Genomic DNA, 13,227 nt, shown 5'->3' with positions numbered 1-13,227 from the left:
CTGATACCCATATTTGTTCGTTAGAGATGCTCTAACAAACTAAGTGAACAATTCCGATATCCAATTTGGTTCAGTGTTACATATTTGTAAAGGTCGTGATTCTTTTCTTTGACCTCGGCAATTAACGTAATCTTGTTTAAACATTCGCGATTCCAATCCAAAGTTTTGCTTCCTAGATTCACTAGATTTTGACATTGTCTCTTAAACGCAACAAATTTATTTCAAATAACTGAGGCGGTTGTCTCAATTTGTGCGCTTTACATGTACTTGTATAGGCAAATTGAAGCTGACCCCGAGCTAAAGCTTCCTTCTAAATGTGGGGTTTGCACCATACAATGCAATCACGGAGTGCATTAAGACATCACCAAACGTGGTCCCAAATTTCACATTCATTTGACAACTTATTTGCTGCCATGTTATGATGGGATTTCGAAAAGACCGCCCCTGGTGTGTCGTCACAAGTTGGGAGCTGTGTATGGCCCCGGGACAAGCGATGACGCTGTAGTGTCCAACAGGATGCTGTACACCTTGCACAAGGACAAGGTGCGTGCACTTTCGCCACGCGTGTCTGCAGCGGCGCTGCGCAAACTTCGAACACGTGATCACCATTGCGCCCGTGACGTCCTGTTAGGGCTTTATACAAATTGTAAAAAGATTTGCACCGCACAGGTACGGCGGCGCTGTGGATGGTTTCAATGCCATCGCGTGACGTCAAATACAAACTCTACTCGAACGACTTTTTCTTGGGACCTGGCGGCAAGATTCCTATATTTTACTTTCCGAAAATAGATCGAAATCAAGCACAATACGTTTGTGCGTCCGTCTGCTCTATTTATGCGAAATCTGCGCCGCGACCGCCCCATGCTTGTGTAAACATGTTGCTTGTCTGTGCTCAATATCAGTATGGGGTGGTCGGATTTTTTTTTTTTTGCTCCACTACTGGACACAACCGACAAAAACAATTCACGCGCAAAAATGTGTGCGCTGCGAGCCGAGGGGTTATTTTTGCAGTTTGATAAGAGACCCAGTTGGCAATAACTACTCTATAAACGGTACTGTGCCATTAGGATAGTGTTGGGTCTGAGAAAGGTGACCCTCGCTCATTTAAAGGGTCACGGTGTTGTTTTTTAAATGTGCACATCTGCCATTTGCCTATCCACTGTCGAAACGCGCTGTCGTGTTGTGAACATACCGCTGCAGGTGAAATATCGCTCACGCCTTCATAGTTCTGGCATTCCCGGAACGGCTGGTATGTAGACACGTTGGCGCCAGAAATGTCCCTCGGCATGTAGTAGCGGGCTCTTAGTGTGACAGAGACTGCCGTATCCAAATTCACGTCGACCGTTGCGTGTATCCGTAAAATGTAGGCTAACGCATCCTCCTGGAACAGTGTAGGCAGACAACTTAGCGTAGAATATAACATAAAAAGTCGCAATTTTGCCTGAACGGAGAATCAAAAATTGTGACAGCAAATTAATGGACAGCTATACGAGGTAAGGATAGTAGTTCTATCGGCCGTATAAAGTTCTAAACATAGGCATACAAACTAAATTAACAAGCATAGTGTCACGCGCGCACAAGTCAGCATGATCTCACTCAATGACTCCGGAAAGTCGCTCTCAAAACGCTGCAGGGAAGAAACGCGGCAGCAGCAGCGAGCGAACTGACCTTCGTGTGGCCACCCGAAGTAAGGCGCCTCCCCCCCCCCTCCACGCCCCCCGAAGCCCAGCGTGCGAGGATAGGCGGCACGCTTCCTGGCCGCTTACCGCCGTTGCGTGCACGAGATTTCGCACGTTTTCACATCTTTTCAATCGCACATACAGCGTACGGAGCGCGGCGACGATTTTATCGCCCTTGGACATTATACGGAACCTCACGGCGACGCCGACACGGATGGCAGACATACGCCTGGAGTGTTTCCAGCGAGCTATACGTACACATCGCGTATTTACTACTTCCGGCGAATGGAGAAAGCCTGCAAAAATATGGAAAAGAAATACGTGACTGCGGCCCAGTACGCACGGGATAGCAGCGCCATCAAACAGCTTCTATGGGAAAGCAAGCTCAGGCTCACCGCTCAAGGCAAGAGCGTTACCTTTAACTTGACGCGCAGTAACCACCCCGAGCTGTTCGCGCATCGTGGAAAGAACGCGCGTCTGTTATCACCGCCGCTAGGCCCAGTAACACCTGCACAGCTTGCTTTGCCGCTGAGACTGTTTCGTAGCGCTGCAGTCCCGTGACCACGGGTGCGCAGTCACGTGATATTTTTTCGTGTTGCGCGTTTTTTTTTCTAGACTTACCGGGAAAGGTAAACACGCGATGCGCATCTTGGCGGAAGCACTTTATTTTTACATCTCTTAAGATTCCCTATATAACCCCCAACTTGGTATTCTGACAATTAGAATAACAGTTCAAAAGTTAGCTCATATTTTCTTTTTTTTGGTATACGAAACGTCAGTGACTGGAAATTATTGACGGTTTCCCAACACGACTCTAAATAACGTGCACGTAGTCTTATTCGAGTGAAATAATCCGCCTCTTTTTGTTCAACTCAGTGTATGATGGGTGAGACGCCCGGTATATATTGGGTGTATATACACCTATAGTGTATATATACCTATAGAATATACACCTTAGTGTATATTCCATACACACTAAGAAGGTTTTCGTCCACAAGGGTGCTGGTATATCTCACATGGCTAACACCACACTTAAGGCGTAAGACACAATTGTTAGTGGGGACAAATAAGTTTTCCTTTCTTAACGATTATTTTCTGTGTCGGTGTGACGTCACGGATTCCGAAGCATCTGTTCGCCTTTCAGCCCCCAATGTGGTTCAGTAAAAGTTCTTGGAACTTCCAAAGTTCAGCCTCTGGATTTCTTTTAGAATGCGATCTAGTTCGATTTCCGCCGATGAAAATCTAACTTTGCCCGAGCGGAGGGCGTCAAAATCCATTTACATCGCGGCTACCTGATGGGGCATCTAGAAGGCGGTATCACCACCCGCCATTTTAGCGTGCTTTCTTTTTTATTTACCAAGCGTCTTCTCGCGGTAAGGGTGGTTTTTTTTTTGTAATGAGGAGGAGTGGGTTACTAACAAGAGTGGTTGCTTAGGGGCTATGGTGTTCGGCTGCTAAGCACGCGGTCCCGGGATCGAATCCCGGCCACGGCGACCGCATTTCGATAGGGCGAAAACACCCATTCGCTTTGATTTAGGTGCCCGTAAAAGAACACGAGGTGGTCCAAATTAGATTCTCTCTTTAGCGTCCATTTAAGGTTAGGGCGTCGCTAGATATCGGACAAGCCAGTACCCTTAACCGTGCGAAACTGTTATGCTGGAGCAAGTTTCAGTTAGCTGAGGAAATAAATTACTAGTTTAATAATTACTATACTTAATAATCGCATTGAAATCCCACAATTCAATTTTTTTTCTACCAAGTGCATGTACCCTCATGTGGTTAAAAATAAAAGTTTATCAAGCTCTTCTAACTTTCCTTCACGTAGGATTGTTGTGGGGACATTGCGACAAGCGGTATCACCACAATCTTCAACTATTTGCAGTTGGCAATACGGGAATCTTAAGCGGCAACGCCTAAAACGTTATGTATCAGTTATGTCTACCCTCGCTACGTTGGGCTTGATATAACTGGAGTACTTATATATCGAAATTCCTTCTTCGTTTTTCTTTTCGTCCACGAATAAATCTGACTGATCCGATTGCACCTTACACAATGCCTTGCATTGTACCTTGTTCTTTTTCTTGTGACGATGCTCTTTTTCTTTCCGTTCCTTCGAATGTTTATATTTCTTATAAGCACCGAATAAACAAATCTACTCCTTCCTAAGCCACATATGTTCGCCTGCAGTATTACGCAAATAAATACGATAAAAATAAAAAGAAAACACTGTTAAGTGTACACTCATATTTTTACAACCTTAAGGGTGCTCGTTTGTCAATGGCAAACACCTTCTTACCCTTACGGCTGAAACGAATTTTGTTATGTACCCGTGCGAGCTGAAACGCCATCTCGGATTGATGGAAGGCGTATAGATCAAAACTGTGCATTAATACCGATCTGGTGGGCACCGAAATATCTGACTAGAGAGTTTGACATAGTTTAGCTGTATAATTTTGTTTCATGCACTTTTCTTGTTGTCCATGGCAGTTGTAATATTTATTTGCCTCAAAATTTTGCAAAAGAAAAAGAGGGTCATCTGTCCCCACTAAGGACTCAATAATACCTCTTATCAGAATGCGGGTGTTCATCATGGGAAAAACAAGCACCTTACACCCATAAGCATTATAAGCCATTAAGGGCGCTATAAGTGTTCAGCGTGTAAGCACTCACCATGGACGTTTCATAAGCCACGAAGCCTCCTTCCGGTTTAGCTATAATGCTAGGTGGAAGAATAATGCAGTTGGAGAGGTTCTTGTCTTCGTAAGGCACGTGGACATTGACGATGAGAAGAGACGGCTTGAACGTGTTCCTGCGAATCAGAAATTTGCATTACTGCGTCACGTGCTGAACTTCCTTTTGCAACAATCGCACTACGCGTTGCACAACCCCAGGCTCGTAGCGCGCGGTCTTGTTTTAAAGCGGAGCCTTTTATTTTTTCGCAAGCGTTTCCGGCCTCTCCTGACCGTGAGTGCTGTTGCTAGCTGTCTTACCGAATAGCTCAAACATAGCAAGAAATTGAATTGCTTGTCTCATTGTGGGATCGAATTAGCAGGACTTGTTCTTGTACCCGTTGGCTCATAATAATAATAATAATAATAATAATAATAATAATAATAATAATAATAATAATAATAATAATCGTATCTTGGTCCCCTGTAGGAGGAAGGCCTCTCCCAGTGATATTCAATCCTCCTGACTCAAGCAAGGCAAGATAGCCCACCGATGAAGGGCTAAACAGAATTGTATCCGCTTGTGGCTGGTCTTTGCGAGGACATACTGCGACGGAATCAGTGATGACGTGACTTGGTCTGGCTATTTCAGCATGATAGCGGCGTGCAAGAAGCCTCCCTTGATTTCCCGCGACGCTTGTTTTTAGCTGATCTTGCAGCAGGGCTTTCTATTCTGGCCAATTTCCTCATTTCGTCACACCACCCAGTTCTCTAACATCCTCGACTGCGGTTTTCTCTTAGTGCTCTTCCTGTAATTGAACTAGACCACTGGTGATCTGCCTTACGCATTACATGTCCTGCCTGACACCATTTGTCGCTCTTACATGCCAACTACATTGAAATTCCACTTTGGCTAAACTTTTTTATAAATGAGCAGTGCATAACACTAAAGCAATCTTGACAAAGCTGCAGGGCTGGTAAGTGCATTGTTTTCTTGTTTAGCAGCCTTTAAACAGCACCTAAGCAGACGACACGTGCCCCTGGTGGTTGTCGCTATGACACAAGTCCCTACGCTGTGCCTCAGAGCGCAAGCGGGCAGCTGCGGGCACCGCATTATATCTCGGAGGTCCTGCTGATGAGCCGCACTTTCTAGGAAGTGCGTCACTTCCGGTAAACGGTGATAGCGTCACGTTTTTTTTCGTTTGCGTATCAAAGACGGTTGTTTTTGCGAGATTTACGACCACTCATATTTCAAACGTCAAATTTGTCACAGTGGCTCCTCGGTATCTTCATTATCTTGCACTGGGTTTTTTACGCGATCCGAAATTTCGGTACAGTTGACCTCAAGGGACACCAAAGGCAAACGTTAAATCAATCTAAAGTGACAGATTAACGTTCGAGGACGTCTAAGGCGTCAGCGTTATCGTGAACAAAGCTTTACTAATTGCAAAATTGAGGAAAATGCAGGACCCGATTCGAGACTCCCCCAGGACATTCAAGTACTAGGCCGAAGACGTAGGCATTCCTCACTATAATTTTGCCACTAGTACTCAACCACTCGTAATAAAAAAAGGATCATTGCATAATAAGACGGAACAATAAGTTACTTAAACAGTGCTATTCAATCTTCAGAAAAAAAAAAGAATTTGACGTTACCCTTGGCAACGTCGCTGGCGGTCGAAAGGCTTCGTTATCGCTCGGCTCCGCGCCTCCCGCGCATTCGGGTTTCGCTAGCTTCGTTATCGCTTAGTGCCGCACTAGTGTTGCGGGCTCGGGAAGCTCACGCAACATGCAAGTAGCAAGAGAGTGCCACGTCCATGTGTTGTCTCGGTATGCCCGAACGGTCCACCCCCGCCACATGACCAAGAGCAGCTGTGGTGGCGAATCCAAAGTTCCGTCGCGGCTCGGTTTCTCCCGTGGCCGCTCGCGTACGTTTTGCGCAAGAAACCGTGGCGCCATCTTGCGAGCGCCATTTTAGTCACTGACGGCAGTAAAGGGTCGTGGTGCCGTGTGCAACGTCACCATTCGTCGTTCGGGGCCGGGCGATTTGAATTGCGCTAGAGGTATGCAGACCCTTACGATGTGGTTTTTTTTTTCTTCAACTAAATATTTTCTTTGGTAAGAAACAATTGAACACTGCGAGGTTTCCTGGTATGGTAATTCAACAGTTCACGTTGACCTAATATTAGCCTTCAGTATCCCTTTAAAGGCAAAGCTGGAGCCCAACTTCGATGCCGTCGATACACTATTCAAATACGTCTAAAACAACTCAGAAACGGGACAATTTTCATCAAATTTGTTGCGTTTGAGAAAGAAAGTTTAAATTCTTGCGACTGCTCGAAGCGGACTTTTCATTTAAGCTCCGAATTCTCCTAATTGCCGAAAATCTAAATTTTGTAAGGATATAACCATGAAGTTTATAAATCTAACTCTGTACCCAGAAGTAATATCGTGGCACTATACACTGCATCTGTTAGAAAACAAAGCGGCCAAATTTCATACAGCATTTTATATGATACTGAAGTTTGTTACAATGTTTACAAGAGTTTTGCAACAGCCCAGCCCTACTCACATAATAGTGGTGCAATTAGGAGCCATGCATATTACATCACTTTTGTCCGCCATTAGATGCGAGTTCCATATGTGTGATAACATTTTTATTGATGAGTTAGAGTTATAAACCTAATTGTTTCCTTTCCTGAAAATTTGCAATAATCAACAATTTTTATATGAAGAACCACGGGCCTAAATAAAACTTCACTACCAATAGTCCCTAGGTTTTCACTCTTTTCAAAATTCGACAAAGCTCATCAAATTTGGTTTAGGGGAAAAACGATTTCTCCTTCGCCATGTATTGAGATAGGAGTGCCCGAGCTACAGCTTCCTCTTAAATCTCAACTCGAATATCAGTGACGCCCGTTCGGTCTCATATTCTACGCCGCCGATTTGCTACCTATTAACAATGCACCCAAAATTTTTCGTTCAGTCGCCCGGCCTTTGCGTGGTCCTTCAGAGGAAGTTTTAGCTCGGGTGCTTCTAAATACATGTAAAAGGAGAATTTGTTTTTCCGGCAACCACCACACCTACTTTGACGAGATTTGCTGCATATAAAATAAAAACTTAAAATCTAGTGACTTTCGGTTTCGAATTTTCGATTTAGGTCGTTCATTCTTTATTAAAGATTGGCGAAAATCTGAAATTTTCAGAAGACGAAACTAGGAAATTGACAACTCTGTAGCTCAGCAATGAAAAACGATATCACAATTCTGTGAATTTCACCTAACAGTACATCTAAAGCGGACAAAATCGATATGTTACACATGAATCTGAAAAGAATTCAGTAATATGGGAACACATATTTTGCAGAAATCTTGTACAAAATGTAGCGAATTAACGTAAGATATAAATTGACATGTCGAATTTGTCCGCTTTGAATGATCTAGTGCATTCCGTTTACAGAACCCCCATACCTGTTTTTGATGCAGCGCTATCAATTTGTAAACTTCGTGCTTCTATTTCTTTTTTCGAACTTTCGAATTATTGAAAATACTTTTAACGAAATTCAGCCCATAAATCGAAATTCCCCTTCCAACAGTCACTAGAATTTAAGGCTTTCTCTCAAATGGAACAAATCTCATTAAAATTGGTTAAGCTGTTGTCTCAGAAAAGCATTTTTGCGTTTTACATGTATTTGAATTGGCCGCGTCGCACTTGGGCCTGAGCCAAAGCTAGCTTTAGCTCGGGCCCAACTGTGGTCGTCTGCGGGAAATTTCAATTGCTCTGGAGGAGTGCAACCTTTTCAATCGTCATGTTCTCTTGAACCAAGCCTCTTCCTGACACGAAACACCACCGCAAGGCTTCTGGAATAGTATTTTAATGGTCCAGGTTGACCTAATAGTTACCTTTAATGTTCGTTTAGTGTACCGCGAAGCCCAAGAGCAGGTTCTTGCTAATCCTCATTTTTGTATACTACAGCGGGCCCATTTCTGTATTTATTTCCGTCTTCTCGTATCAACAATTTTATGTTCCTCATCATTGCACAGCGTTGGTCTTGTCATTTATCTCGCGCCCGTTTCGTGAACGCTACGGTTATTGCTTTAAGCGTGAAATATACTCTCTGCATTCTAGCGTAGCCATGGTTCACAAGCCACGGTTCACCAAGACTCTTGGAGATTAGAAAATGAAAAGAAACGCATTTTTCGCAGTGCTAAACTGAGCAGAACAGACTGCACATGGGAAAAAATATTAAGCTGCTGAAAAGGCCGTATTTGGTCGCAGTAAAAAACGCTAAACGTTCTTTTTATCACATCGACTTGCCGAACATAGTTACAGATAACCCGACTAAATTCTGGCAGCTTTTAAACCACCAATCTTCGCGCGTTGTTACCCTGACTGACGATTCTGGACGTGTTATTTCGGTCGTTGAGTGCGCTAACGTATTTAATTCTGCATTCGCACCTGCATTCACTAAAGAACGAGAACCACCCCCCCTCATGACAACCAGCGACACCACAACTGCAATGCCAGCCGTTACGTTCTCAGAAACCGGCATACCCCTTCTTATAGATGAGTTAAAGCTTTCTTCACCTACCGGCATTGATGAAATCAACACAAAGGTCTTAAAAAAAACCCTCGCCATACGTCTGCCAAGTTTTTATGCTTGCTGTACTGGCAGTCCATTTCTACAGGTATCATGCCCCACGACTGGAAAGTGGGGAAGGTCGTCCCAGCCCACAAGTCGGGCAAAAAAAGATTCACCACTTAACTACTGCCCCATATCACTAACCAGCATACCCTGCAAGCTCGTGGAACACGTCCTTTGCTCTTTAACACTGCAGTTTCTGGACTCAACTAATTTATTTCATTCAACACAGCATGGATTTCGTAAATGATGCTCCTGTGAAACTCAACTAGCCATTTTCGTTCATGACCTGCATGCCAACCTTGACGCTAACCTCCAACCTGACGCAATCTTCCTCGACTGTGCTAAGCCATTGGACAAGGTACCCCATTACCGCCTATTTCTGAAACTTTCCGGCCTAAACTTGCATTTTGACATACTAGCATGGATAAAAGAATTCTTGACTCACCGCTCCCACTCAGTCATCATTAATAAACAAATGTGTAACTTATTACCAGTTTCCTCAGGGGTGCCCTAAAGATCCGTCCTAGGGCCTCTTTTGTTTTTTTATATATTAACGACTTAATTCAGAAATTAGATTGACATATTCGGATGTTTGCCGACGATTGTGTTATTTACAAAACAGTTACTGACACCTTTAACCTGCAATCCCTACAAGACGACCTAGACCTGGTACAAAACTGGTGCAACGACTGGCTAATGGCACTTAATATAAACAAATGCAAATATATACCTTTCCACCGTCACAGTAATTCTCTCTTGTTTCCCTACACTTTATCTAACATTCCTATTGACCCTGTCCAATCATATAAATTTCTCGGTGTTCATCTTAGTCATGATCTTACGTGGAAAAGCCATATGGCGAACATTATTTCATCTGCCAACACAACGCTTGGCTTCTTAAAGCATCATCTCGGCTCTGCCCCCCAGCATGTTAAGCTACTCGCATACAGATCACTAGTTCGATCAAAATTAGAATACGCATCGCCCAACTGGTCTCCGAAACAAGCATACCTTGCTAATTCACTTGAATCAGTTCGAAACAGGGCAACTAGATTCATTCATTCCTCGTACTCTTTTGATATCAGCATATCATCTCTGAACTCGCAGTCCAACCTACCTACTCTTGCACTTCGTCGCCACCTTGCTAGTTTATGCTTATTTCATAAATTCTTTCATTCCGAGCTATCACAGGAACCATACATCTGCCCTCTTCCTCCACGCTTCTTTCTTCGCACCAGACATCAGCAGCAGGTATCTCGAGCACGAGCACGCACAACAACTTTTTCTTCATCATTCTTTCCCCGGACTGCTGGCGACTGGAACGGCCTTCCCCAAGAACTTGCTGCCATCACATGCCCATCTATGTTCCTTAACCAAATTATTTGTGCGCTTGCATCACGATAATAATTTTTGTTTGTATAAATCGTTCAAAGTTTTTTTTCTTTATTCTGTTGTTAATCTATACGTGCCCCACCCCTTATGTAAGTGAGGGTCTTTAAGGAAAGAAAGTGAATTACTGGACACGTTAAACTATGTTTCAGTTAAAGGCGATGTCACTATTCTTATTTCCCTTTTGCCCCTTTTCCAGCCGCGTACCAAGCTAAGTGCGCCATGGCTCCCATACGGTAAGTATGGCTCGATTGGTACTCTACAGCGGCGATTTACTAATTCAGCTGCTGAACGGTTCTATATCTTCAAGGCAAGGAATTACGTACCTCAGAAACGACGTGACCTGTTCGTAAAAGTCGTCTCGGGGAGGCCTCACGCCAATGACGGTGTGAGAATGACGGCAGGCATTCTGCCTTGGGTTCGCCAGGTGCTTTTGGATTGACTGCGAAGGCGTGCAAAATGCATTTTCCACCCGAAATTCCTAAACGGCTACGCGATACTTAGGCAGACTCTAAAATCGTGGGTCGGCGGATCGCCTTTCACAGCCTGCCAATGCCGGCGTGCTTGTGAAACGCGATGGCAGTAGGAACTGCGCAAACTAGGCTGTCGAAGGTGACGCGGAGCGAGTAAAAAGATAAAAAAATAGTCGGAGTTTCGCCCGAAAGGCGAAGCATCGATTGCGATAGCTAATTTAGCAGACAGCCATATGAAGTAATATAGTACGTTTATCAGCCTTATCGAATTATAACATTCGTAGCTTAGAAGAACTTCTTGTTGGGCGAGTTAATTGGTGCATAGTAGCAAACAGTTTTATAACTGCTCAAATAAACGAACACACAGAGAAAGAGAGCACACAAGGACCGGCGCAGTTCTTGTGTTCTCTCTCTCTGTGGTCGTTTGTTTGCGCAGTTATAAAACCATTTGTTACAAACATTCGCTTGCTAACTAAATTGAAAAGAATGGTGTCAACGCGCACATCAAACATGAACACGTCACACTCGATGACCGTGGACACTCGCTGTCAAAACACTGGCGTGAGGAAGCGTGGCAGCAGTAGCGAGCGAAACGACCTTCGTGCTGTCTATCGCTTCAACGCAAACTGAGCTCCGAGAACACACAGGACCTTGAATCTGCCACGCCGTTCACTCTCTAGACATGGCCGCCCCCAGCCGCCACATGGGTAGTTGCAACCAGGGTAGAAGGCCGCACTCCCCTCCCTCTCTTCCTTCTCAGTGCCTCGCGACGTTGGGTGGCTCGCTCGCGACGGGAAGAGGGCGCGCTTCCTATACGCTTTCATGCCTTTCGCGCGGGCGAGATTGAGCCGCGATCGTTGGCTCCCGTCGCATGTTTTCACTCGCACATTCAGCGTAAGGCGTGCGGCGACGGTGTCATCGCCCTTAGACTTCATACGGAACATCACGGCAACGGCGACGCCGAAGGCAGAAATGCGCCTGGAGTGTCCATATAATTGCTATCACGATAAAAACATTCAGAAACCTTCTACGACGACTATCCAAGTATACGAATAGCCTAAGCGCGTCATGCATAAGGCAAGCTTATGCTGCAGTCGGATGCCTCTCTTGCGCTTCTCTCTGAACACAGTGCGCCTTCTGGCGACGACGCCGTGAAGTCCGCGCATACCCAGTGGCGTATACCCACGCGAAATGCCCACATTTTCAGACTGCAATATCTTCGAGATCCACCTACATTTTTTTTGTGTGTGTGATAGCTAGCTATCTGGAAATATTTAGCTGGTAACAATATATTAATACGATGCCATCGTCACTCGCCGGAAGTGACGCGTGACCGCCCACGTCTCCTCAGCAAGACCTCCGAGATTAGGCGGCGACCGCGGGGGCCCGCGCGCGTTCAAGAAACCTCGGGGGCAGCGTGCTCGCACGTACGTCATAATCATGAACACAAGGTGCACGCGTCCTTTGCTAAAGTGTTGTTTAGAGCCTGTCAACAAGAATACTACGCAAGTACCCGCTCTGCAGATTTGCCAAAATTGATTCAGTGGTATACACTGTACTGATTCATAACAAACTTACTCAAAGCAAGATTATGTTGCAGTTGGTCTATCATAGCCATGCCTAAACTACAGCACTGAGCATACTTCGTAAACGGAGGGTCAACTTCGTCTCTCTCCAAAAGGAGGGACAAGTGACTGTGCGGGCGCCATGTGCCTCTCACCTGCAGCAATTGCAGCCATTCGATAATGGCGTACTCGGGGTGGCTCTCTTCATCGTCTTCGTACACCCGCAAAACGCCGAAGTGAGACACTCCATCGTTCCAAAGGTAGTCAATGGAGGGCGTTAAGGTCGGTGAGCTACTGTTGTGATAACGTCTCATTCTGCACAAAGAAAAGAAAATCGCAGTTTTGCCGGAAGGGCGAAGCGTTGACGCCTAGAGCAATGTATTTGAGTATTACGGCGATCCAAGTCTCGCAGTTTCACGCGCAGTATAAAGTGCCGTAAACACTCGCTTCACACACTCGCGGATAACTTTACCTGACAATGAAGGGAAAGCTTCACGGAGGCAAAGCGGGCCCAAGTAAGAACGCTACTGAAAGTAGTCCCCGAATTTTTCTTCGCGTTTGTGTAAGTACAGTTAAGACAAAGAAATCATCTTATTTAAAAGAGCCAAGTAATAGGAAATACGCCTCTAAGTGGTAAATTTAAGTTATTTTCCGGTCGGCCAGGTGCGAAATCGTCACACATATGTAAGCTGTACGCTGCTTCAGTGTATCTACTCCAGGAAACCGAAAGCGTTGTCAAACTCTGCCACACTACTGGGCTCAGTAAGACATGCGCTGCAGCTCCGCCTGAGAACCTTCTCCTTCGTT

At 45.0% G+C, this 13,227-nt stretch overlaps 1 long non-coding RNA gene across 1 annotated transcript; it reads right to left on the bottom strand.

Annotated features, from left to right (window-relative positions):
* Positions 1-4,355: 4,355 nt before the first annotated feature.
* Positions 4,356-12,715, bottom strand: LOC142563693 (uncharacterized). Its single transcript, XR_012824384.1, has 3 exons — positions 12,576-12,715; positions 10,709-10,824; positions 4,356-4,488 (listed from the first exon to the last, which is right to left on the bottom strand). It is a non-coding gene; the product is annotated as an uncharacterized LOC142563693 (long non-coding RNA).
* Positions 12,716-13,227: the final 512 nt, after the last annotated feature.

This window comes from Dermacentor variabilis, chromosome 11 (genome assembly GCF_050947875.1).
Source record: "Dermacentor variabilis isolate Ectoservices chromosome 11, ASM5094787v1, whole genome shotgun sequence".
Taxonomy (NCBI): Eukaryota; Metazoa; Arthropoda; class Arachnida; order Ixodida; family Ixodidae; genus Dermacentor; species Dermacentor variabilis.
Note: the sequence above shows the minus strand (reverse complement) of the source record. Positions and strands in the feature narration are given on the sequence as shown.